The following is a 10,083-nucleotide window of genomic DNA, read 5'->3' as shown; positions in this document are numbered from 1 at the left end:
GATGTTTATTCATCATCAGATGTTTAAATATGAAATTTTAGTTTCAATGACCATACCATGATTATTATTGTATATCCGTTTTACGTTTTGCATAAAACGTTGTTTTATATTTGACGACATATTTTTCAGTATGTTAATACACAAATCTTAATTATGTATGTGATTGGTGCAGCTTGTGTTAAATCTAAATGATATGCAGTTTTATAAGAAGTGTGGTAATTATTACAGTTTTACTGGGTGTGATATTACAAGGAATGTCTTATGTAATACCTGTAACATCTGTTGTAATTAGAGATGTGAATGTTGCATTGTGATTTATTTACAAGGTGATAGCTTGGGTGTTGTATTAATGAATCATTGTAAAATATTAGGTAATGATAGATTTTGTTTTTATCTTCCAATTATTTTATTAAGTGGTCTGGAAGAGCTAAAAGCTGTTTCCAGTTAACTACCTATTTTAATGGTATTAATACTTCTGCGTAGGTTTGTGATTTATTTCATGTTAATCAACAGGTTATGATGAATCAGGTGCTGTATGTAAAAGTTTCTTCTGATTTTGTCTCTGTTCTCCTAAAGACACATCCACTCCTTCAGTGTGCTAGTTTCAGTTTAAACTCACACCATTTTCTTCTACATGTTTTTGGTACTGTTAAGTATTAACCTTGTCGTTGAAGATTTTCTCTCACTATGATACAGTTGTTGAAACTTGAAGAAAAGTGAAACTAAATGAACTGTAACAGTATTTTCAACAACTCAACCAAAAACACAAAACAGTTTAGTGGAAAGCAGTATTTTCAAGGTGATGTTTTAAAACTTTGTAAGCTTGTGATTGTATAATTTTAGGATATTATTTTCGAATGTATATCTGTTTTGGGAACTGTCATTACACTATGTACACAACCTGACAGTGTACTAGGATTAGACAGAATCATTAAACTATGTGCACAACCTGACAGTGTACTAGGACTAGACAGAATCATTAAACTATGTGCACAACCTGAGAGTGTACTAGGACTAGACAGAATCATTAAACTATGTGCACAACCTGAGAGTGTACTAGGACTAGACAGAATCATTAAACTATGTGCACAACCTGACAGTGTAATAGTACTAGACAAATTCATTAAACTATGTGCACAACCTGACAGTGTACTAAGACTAGACAGAATCATTAAACTATGTGCACAACCTGACAGTGTACTAGGACTAGACAGAATCAATACACTGTTTGTCTAACCTAACTGTGTATTGGGATTGGTTAAAATTGTAACACTTTGTATTTGTCCTCGGTGTGTATGTCTATTGGAAATCCTTGATTTTTTTAATTTACACATTAGCAACTACATAATTAACGTTTTTGTATGCAATAACAAATGTGAAGTAACAAAACAAATATATGATGTTGAATCTAAATAAAAGTAATTTAGTTTTACATTTAAAATACTTGTCTTTTGTTTGTTTTATTAAGAATACCACAGTATTGATAGCAGTATAAATTATCCACATTTATTGAACATCATAACACTGTGTAACACAAATTTTGTTCCTGGACAGTATGTGTTATTTCTTAATTACTTATGCCGTAAACGTACAGAAAATGACCATTATTCCCTTCAAACTTTGTTTTTGTGACCTGGATAATGAAATTTAGAAATTCACCAATTTTCTATGTAAAAACAGGCACATTTACATAAGGTCTGAATAATACAACATATGAATCAAGATTTACATGTATTTATACCAAAGTTATAGAAAAATGTTTAGAAGTGAGTAGTTTTTCGATATTTGCGACTATAATGTAAATTACTTTCACGTATCAACCCCCAAATATAGTCTCCCATTATGTTTTCGTTATACGCTTCTAGGTTACAAAAAGCAAAGTTTGGAGCGAAAAGTAGGTCTTTTCCATTTACTTTAGGCATAAGCAATTGGAAAATAACACTTTCTGTCCAGGAACAAGAAAAAGTAAAAAAATTGTTACACAGTGTAATTAATTAAAGCTAAAATACAGGTTGGCCCGTAAGTCCATACCCGTCCATACGTTTTATATATCCAGTGTATCTGTGCTCTGTCACCAGTATTCTTGCGCTCATGTATCCACGTACTTGTCACAATACGCTCTTCAAGTGTAAATGGACTTACATCGGCCATATTTCTGTGAAAGAAAAGAAACAAATTTATAATACATGCGTAATTTAATATAACATCATAACATATGGATGGGTAGGGACTTATGGGCCACCCTGTATAAAAGCTGTTGATACACAAAAATGTTTTTGCTTTCGCTATTGAAACAGTCTGGGTAAACTTTTTACATATCCCACGAAATATTCGTAAGGTTTCCACTTTGCCTTATTTTAAGTGACCGGTTATATTTTCCTGTTTCACATGTAGTAACAGATTCAATTCACTCGACCACTTATTTTATAAGTTCCAACGTATCTTAAAACAAGTTCTTGTTTTCTTTGTGAGTGATCAGGAAACTTGTGACGTCAGACGGTGATGTGCACATTACTCGCATCATGGCGCTGCTAAATAGCGAACTGGTCAAAAGTAATAAGAAATTGTTAAAAAAAAGAGAAAAGTTTTATATCTTCTTTCTCCTTCCAAAGAAAAAATCGTATGAATGCTAAAAGTAAAGTTGATATTGTTTCTTTCCTGAGAAATTTTTTGCAACTTTCACGGTGTAATGAAGTGAATTCTGTATATTTCAAAAATAGGGTTTCAGTATGTAACAAAACTTTGTTTCATTTATACAATTTACGATATTTTGTGTATGTTTGTGTAAAAATGTATCTTTGTGTGGGTGTGTTAAACATTCATGTAAATTATTTTTCTTTGGACGGATATAATGTTATACACGCACAATTTTATCATTTAATGTATATAATTCCGCTCACGGTAGTACTAACAAATCAATCAAAGTCACGATGTTAGAAAAACACGTAGGATCAGGAAATCTTGATATAAATGAATAAATAAATACCCTATAATCCATAATTTTACGTATTTACAAATACTAAAATCAGGGGCTCAGTGGACTCGGCACACACCCTATAGTCCCAGAACTTTTGGAAGGTAAGATCTAAGTTTGCTCCTGAACAAGAAAGGTCTACATTTAGAAACCAACCACAGTGTTTGAAAAGTTTTTTTTTTTTGAGATGCGTCAAAGTAAAAGAAATTTTCATTGGCAGGTAATACTGTATGAAATTAAACCTTATTTTTTTACAAAATACAACGATTTATATTGCCAATAATCTTGCTGACAAAATTTACTTACTGACATAACTTTGCATAAAATAGGGAATGAAATTATTCGACTAGAATTTGTTGTCATTAAAGCTTCATATTGACAGAGGGCGCTTTGGAATAATTGCGCGCTGAACGTAAACAACATTAATTAGTACTTCGTCGTTAGTAATAACTAAATGTAAGTGAAACGAAATTTATATTTAAGCAAGGATGATAATTAAATAAGTGTAATTCAACTAGTGAAAGTAGGCGTCTTGTACATAAACATTTAATAGTTAATTAGAGGTATTTTTAATTTTGTGCTTGTGAACTCGTAATCATGGATGTCCACACCGCATGAACTTAATAATTAATTCTAATTAATGTAAACTAATACTGTATAAAGCCAACCACCCTGTTAGTTTTTGAACAATTAAAGTGTTGTACCTGCAGCATAGCCAGTTGTCTTTTACTAATTTAAACGTGACCTATAATTGCTATAAAGTACAGTACAAATAAATCACAGGCTTTGATTCTATCAATCTCTTGGGTAATCTCGTATAGAGTCATAGTTTATTTGTAAACTTAAAATAAATTAAATACTAATAAATACTATGGCAGAAAATAAGTGAGTTGCGGGTCATCCATCTCTTTAAAGGAAACTTTTAAATTATCTTAAAATAGATTATTTCTCAAGTAAGAAGATAATAATCCAAGTGAGGCCTAAATAGTGTTAGAAATAATATAAACAGTTTAAAATAAGGAATCATTTCACATCCTTGAAAGATGTTTTTTCAAACCTAATTTCAGCAAGAGTAAAAATTTAAACTCGCTTATAATAAAAACTTCCTTACAACACCTATAAAGCTAGCCTACACTACTGCTTTTAGAAATTAGCTTCATAGGTCATCTGCTCTTTTAGAAGAGTCCATTTGTCTGTAATGGAGCCTTGTTTGTTTCATTGTTTAATTTATAACCTGTTGATATTATATTTTCAGTGATGGATTTGTACAGAGAGATAATTAACTTTTTTGCTTGTCTATAAATACACATTAAAATTATGTAACTAAGCTTTACTTTACTGTTCGTTTATCAGTTTTGTTTTTGTAGGCTGTTCGTCATTAATGTATCTGTTCATTTCAAAAGAAAGCTGAACGAAACTCTATGCTCTGTGTTACAATAAGTTTAGGTAAAAAATAAAATCTCTGCATCAACCAAAAGCATACACCTTTCTTGTTCTGATTCAAGGAAACATTGAGAATCTATGAAGATGGTATTAAAACTGGTTATCACGAGAATAGATGACACTAGGAATGATGGTATTAAAAACTGGTTATTACCATAATATATGACACGACTGACAATGATATTAAAAACTGGTTGTCACCAGAATATGTGACACGACTGACAATGATATTAAAAACTGTTTATCACCAGAATATGTGACACCAGGAATGATGGTATTAAAAACTGGTTGTCACCAGAATATGTGACACTGCTGACAATGATATTAAAAACTGTTTATCACCAGAATATGTGACACCAAGAATGATGGTATTAAAAACTTGTTATCACCAGAGTAGATGACACTAACAGATTTTAATGCTGTAGTTAGATAAGTCAAGCACTTGAGAAGTTTGCTGGTTATCACCAGAAGAGATGACAGTAGGAATGATGATATCTTAAAACCTGGTTACTACCAGGATAGATGACACTATCTGATATTGTAGTTAGATAAGTCAACCACATTTTTGTTACTCACTTCTTGTTTTCTTCACACAACTGGTCTCTAACACAGTTGTTCTGTCATAATAAGTTTTGAATATTAATGTTGAAGAAGTTAATAGAAAACAGATTTTTTTCTCTAGATATTCATCAACAAACAGAAATCAATGGAGAAATTCACTAAACTTGATGAAGAAGATGATAACTGGGAAGAGGTGATAATGGATGGGATGATAATAAGTAAGAAGCACTTGATGTGAACGTGTTATTGTATGGTAACACGTTATCTCTTGTTGTCCTTATTTATAGGTGAATACTGTTTGTAACAGAGCTATGTCATCTTTTATTGTTATTTGTATGTTAATAACATTTAGTTACTTACGTGTCCATATAAAGTCAGGTCCCCAATGTAACATATCACTGGTACTATAGGGTCTAACTTAAGTATCCATATAAGGTTAGGTTCCCAACATGTCACATCACTGGTAGTACAGGGTCTAACTTAAGTATCCATATAAAGTCAGGTTCTCCAACATATCACATCACTGGTAGTACAGGGTCTAACTTAAGTATCCATATAAAGTTAGGTTCCCAACATGTCACATCACTGGTAGTACAGGGTCTAACTTAAGTATCCATATAAAGTCAGGTTCTCCAACATATCACATCACTGGTAGTACAGGGTCTAACTTAAGTATCCATATAAAGTCATCCCAACATGTCACATACTGGTAGTACAGGGTCTAACTTAAGTATCCATAGGTTCCCAACATGTCACATCACTGGTAGTACAGGGTCTAACTTAAGTATCCATATAAAGTTAGATTCCCAACATGTCACATCACTGGTAGTACAGGGTCTAACTTAAGTATCCATATAAAGTTAGGTTCCCAACATGTCATATTACTGGTAGTAAAGGGTCTAACTTAAGTATCCATATAAAGTCAGGTTCCCAACATGTCACATTACTGGTAGTACAGGGTCTAACTTAAGTATCCATACAAAGTCAGGTTCCCAACATGTCACATCACTGGTAGTACAGGGTCAAACTTAAGTATCCATATAAAGTTATGCTCCCAACATATTTCATCACTGGTAGTACAGGGTCTAACTTAAGTATCCATATGAAGTTAGGTTCTTAACATATTACATCACTGGTAGTACAGAGTCTAACTTAAGTATCCATATGAAGTTAGGTTCCAAACATATCATATCACTGGTAGTACAGGGTCTAACTTAAGTATCCATATAAAGTTAGGTTCCAAACATATCACATTATTGGTAGTACAGGGTTGAACTTAAGTATCCATATAAAGTCAGGTTCCCAACATGTCACATCACTGGTAGTACAGGGTCAAACTTAAGTATCCATATGAAGTTATGCTCCCAACATGTCACATTACTGGTAGTACAGGGTCTAACTTAAGTATCCATATGAAGTTAGGTTCTTAACATATTACATCACTGGTAGTACAGAGTCTAACTTAAGTATCCATATGAAGTTAGGTTCTTAACATATCATATCACTGGTAGTACAGGGTCTAACTTAAGTATCCATATAAAGTTAGGTTCCAAACATATCACATTATTGGTAGTACAGGGTTGAACTTAAGTATCCATATAAAGTCAGGTTCCCAACATGTCACATCACTGGTAGTACAGGGTCTAACTTAAGTATCCATATAAAGTTAGGTTCCCAACATGTCACATTACTGGTAGTACAGGGTCTAACTTAAGTATCCATATAAAGTCAGGTTCCCAACATGTCACATTACTGGTAGTACAGAGTCTAACTTAAGTATCCATATAAAGTTAGGTTCCCAACATGTCACATCACTGGTAGTACAGGGTCTAACTTAAGTATCCATATAAAGTTAGGTTCTTAACATTATGCATCACTGGTAGTACAGGGTCTAACTTAAGTATCCATATAAAGTTAGGTTCCGACATCTTACATCACTGGTAGTACAGGGTCTAACTTAAGTATCCATATAAAGTTAGGTTCCCAACATATTACATCACTGGTAGTACAGGGTCTAACTTAAGTATCCATATAAAGTTAGGTTCCCAACATATTACATCACTGGTAGTACAGGGTCTAACTTAAGTATCCATATAAAGTTAGGTTCCGACATATCACATTACTGGTAGTACAGGGTTGAACTTAAGTATCCATATGAAGTTAGGTTCCCAACATGTCACATTACTGGTAGTGCAGGGTGTAACTTTAGTACCCATATAAAGTTATTTTCCCAACATATTACATCACTGGTAGTACAGGGGTCTGACTTAAGTATCCATATAAAGTCAGGTTTCCTATGTTTCACATCACTGGTACTATTAGTATGTGATTAGTTTGTTTAAAGTGCTTGTTAACTTTCGTTGTTTTCTTTCTGGCGTTTGGAGTAGCTAGATTGGATGAGAAGCGTGTCTGTGAATGTTTGTATTTTCTTCATCGTGATAAAAATGTAGAAATGCTATACATTCTGTTGTAATTTCTAACAGAAGTTTCTGTTATATATAATATAATGAAAGTAATATAGTTGTTTTTTAATATAGAGTGATTGCAATGCTTTTTTCATATTTTCACAGATGCCAAGGACCACAGTACTTCCAAAGGGCCCCATGAAAGAGCTATAGTCCATATTGATATTGACTGTTTTTACGCTCAGGTTGAAATGATAAAAGACCCAGAGTTAAAAACAAAACCTTTAGGTTAGTCACTAGATCAGTGTGATTTGTTTAAAAATCCACATGTTTTAATAAGATAAATAATCATAACTTGCATTGTTTAATCACATGTACTGAGACCATCAGAGCTAATTGTCTGTCTTATTGATATCCCTTTTGTTGAAAAATTATTTGTAATTTTATCGTATGAAAGTTTCAAATTTGTGTTTGGTTTACATTTTTTCTTCTAATTGTGACTCAAATTACCTTCTAGCAAAATATTTTCCTGGATTGATTTTACTATTGATTTGTTTGGAAGAGGTATAAATTATATAATATACTGTGAAACTAACAATAGTTGATTGAGTAACGTGAATATTGGTTTTGGTTTTATTTAGGAATCAAACAGAAAAACTTAGTAGTTACCTGTAACTATGTAGCAAGAGAACTGGGAGTTCAAAACTGATGTGTATCAAAGAAGCCATACAGATTTGTCCTCAGATTGTTCTGGTATGTGGAGAAGACCTAACGGACTATAGAGAAGCTTCCTACAAGGTGACAAGTGAGTGACATGAAATATACAGTGTACATCAGTGTCTTATAGCATGACAGGTGAGTGATGTTAAATACACAGTGTACATCAGTGTCTTATAGTATGACAGGTGAGTGACATTAAATATACAGTGTACATAAGTGTCTTATAGTATGACAAGTGAGTGACATGAAATATACAGTGTACATCAGTATCTTATACATGACAGGTGAGTGATGTTAAATACACAGTGTACATCAGTGTCTTATGTCTTATAGTATGACAGGTGAGTGACATTAAATATACAGTGTACATCAGTGTCTTATAGTATGACAGGTGAGTGACATTAAATATACAGTGTACATCAGTGTCTTGTAGTGTGACAGGTGAGTGACATTAAATATACAGTGTACATCAGTGTCTTATAGTATGACAGGTGAGTGACATTAAATATACAGTGTACATCAGTGTCTTATAGTATGACAGGTGAGTGACATTGAATACACAGTGTACATCAGTGTCTTATAGTATGACAGGTGAGTGATGTTAAATATACAGTGTACATCAGTGTCTTATAGTATGACAAATTTTCACAGTTATTTTATACTTTAGAATATTCAAAATCAGATTTTTTGTATAAGTTTGATTATGTGTTATAAAAGTAACACATGTAGGAAATCTCTGTGTTCTTCTAGGAATTTTAGAGGAGTTCTCACCGTTAGTGGAGCGCCTTGGGTTTGATGAAAATTTTATTGATGTAACAAGTTTGGTACATAGCCACCAAAGAACCGATATCATTGGGAATGGTGCAGAATCGTTAATTAGTGGTCATATCTATTTGGAAGGTAAATTTATTTCATAGACTGACAGGTACTAAACAGGTCAATATGAAGGTTATTGACTCTATAGATTGACAGGTACTAAACAGGTTAATACATAGGTTATTGACTCTATAGATTGACAGGTACTAAACAGGTTAATACATAGGTTATTGATTCTATAGATTGACAGGTACTAAACAGGCTAATATGAAGGTTATTGTCCTCATAGATTGACAGGTACAAAACAGGTTAATATGTAGGTTATTGACTCTATAGATTGACAGGTACTAAACAGGTTAATATGAAGGTTATTATTTTTATAGATTGACAGGTACAAAACAGGCCAATATGAAGGTTATTGACTTCATACATTGACAGGTACTAAACAGGTTAACATGAAGGTTATTGACTCTGTAGATTGACAGGTACTAAACAGGTTAATATGAATTATTATTAAAGTTTTGGTAGCACCTGAGTAACTATATAACATTATGTTATTTTCGTAATTTCGAGAGTACATTACAGAAAACGTTGGATCTGCTGGAATCTGTGATTAAGAAAATGTAAAGATTTACTTTCATGAAGTTGGATGTTGGTCAGTGATCTTGACATGTGATCTGTTATTAAGTAGGTTCTTTGTTTGTAAATTTGGTGTAACTCAGGTGACAAGTGTTATATCCTAACATTGATGAGAGTTTTGTTGATGGTATAACTCAGGTGACAAGTGCTATATCCCAACATTGATGAAAGTTTTTGTTGATGGTATAACTCAGGTGACAAGTGCTATATCCTAATATAGATGAAAGTTTTTGTTGATGGTATAACTCAGGTGACAAGTGCTATATCCTAATATTGATGAAAGTTTTGTTGATGGTATAACTCAGGTGACAAGTGCCATATCCTAACATTGATGAAAGTTTTTGTTGATGTATAACTCAGGTGACAAGTGCTATATCCTAACATTGATGAAAGTTTTTGTTGATGGTATAACTCAGGTGACAAGTGCTATATCCTAACATTGATGAAAGTTTTTGTTGATGGTATAACTCAGGTGACAAGTGCTAGATCCTAACATTGATGAAAGTTTTTGTTGATGGTATAACT

The 10,083-nt window shown here is 32.7% G+C and overlaps 1 pseudogene across 1 annotated transcript in view; it reads left to right on the top strand.

Moving 5' to 3' along the window:
• The window catches only part of LOC143246854 (uncharacterized), a 66,530-nt pseudogene that overhangs the window by 50,440 nt on the left and 6,007 nt on the right, over window positions 1-10,083 (top strand). Inside the window, exons 10-12 of the transcript XR_013026204.1 lie at window positions 7,549-7,671; window positions 8,025-8,188; window positions 8,854-9,003. The product of XR_013026204.1 is annotated as an uncharacterized LOC143246854 (transcript). The remainder of the gene's footprint in view (window positions 1-7,548; window positions 7,672-8,024; window positions 8,189-8,853; window positions 9,004-10,083) is intronic.

Source organism: Tachypleus tridentatus, chromosome 3 (assembly GCF_004210375.1).
Source record: "Tachypleus tridentatus isolate NWPU-2018 chromosome 3, ASM421037v1, whole genome shotgun sequence".
In the NCBI taxonomy this organism is placed as follows: domain Eukaryota; kingdom Metazoa; phylum Arthropoda; class Merostomata; order Xiphosura; family Limulidae; genus Tachypleus; species Tachypleus tridentatus.
This window is presented reverse-complemented; position numbering and strand designations above follow the sequence as displayed.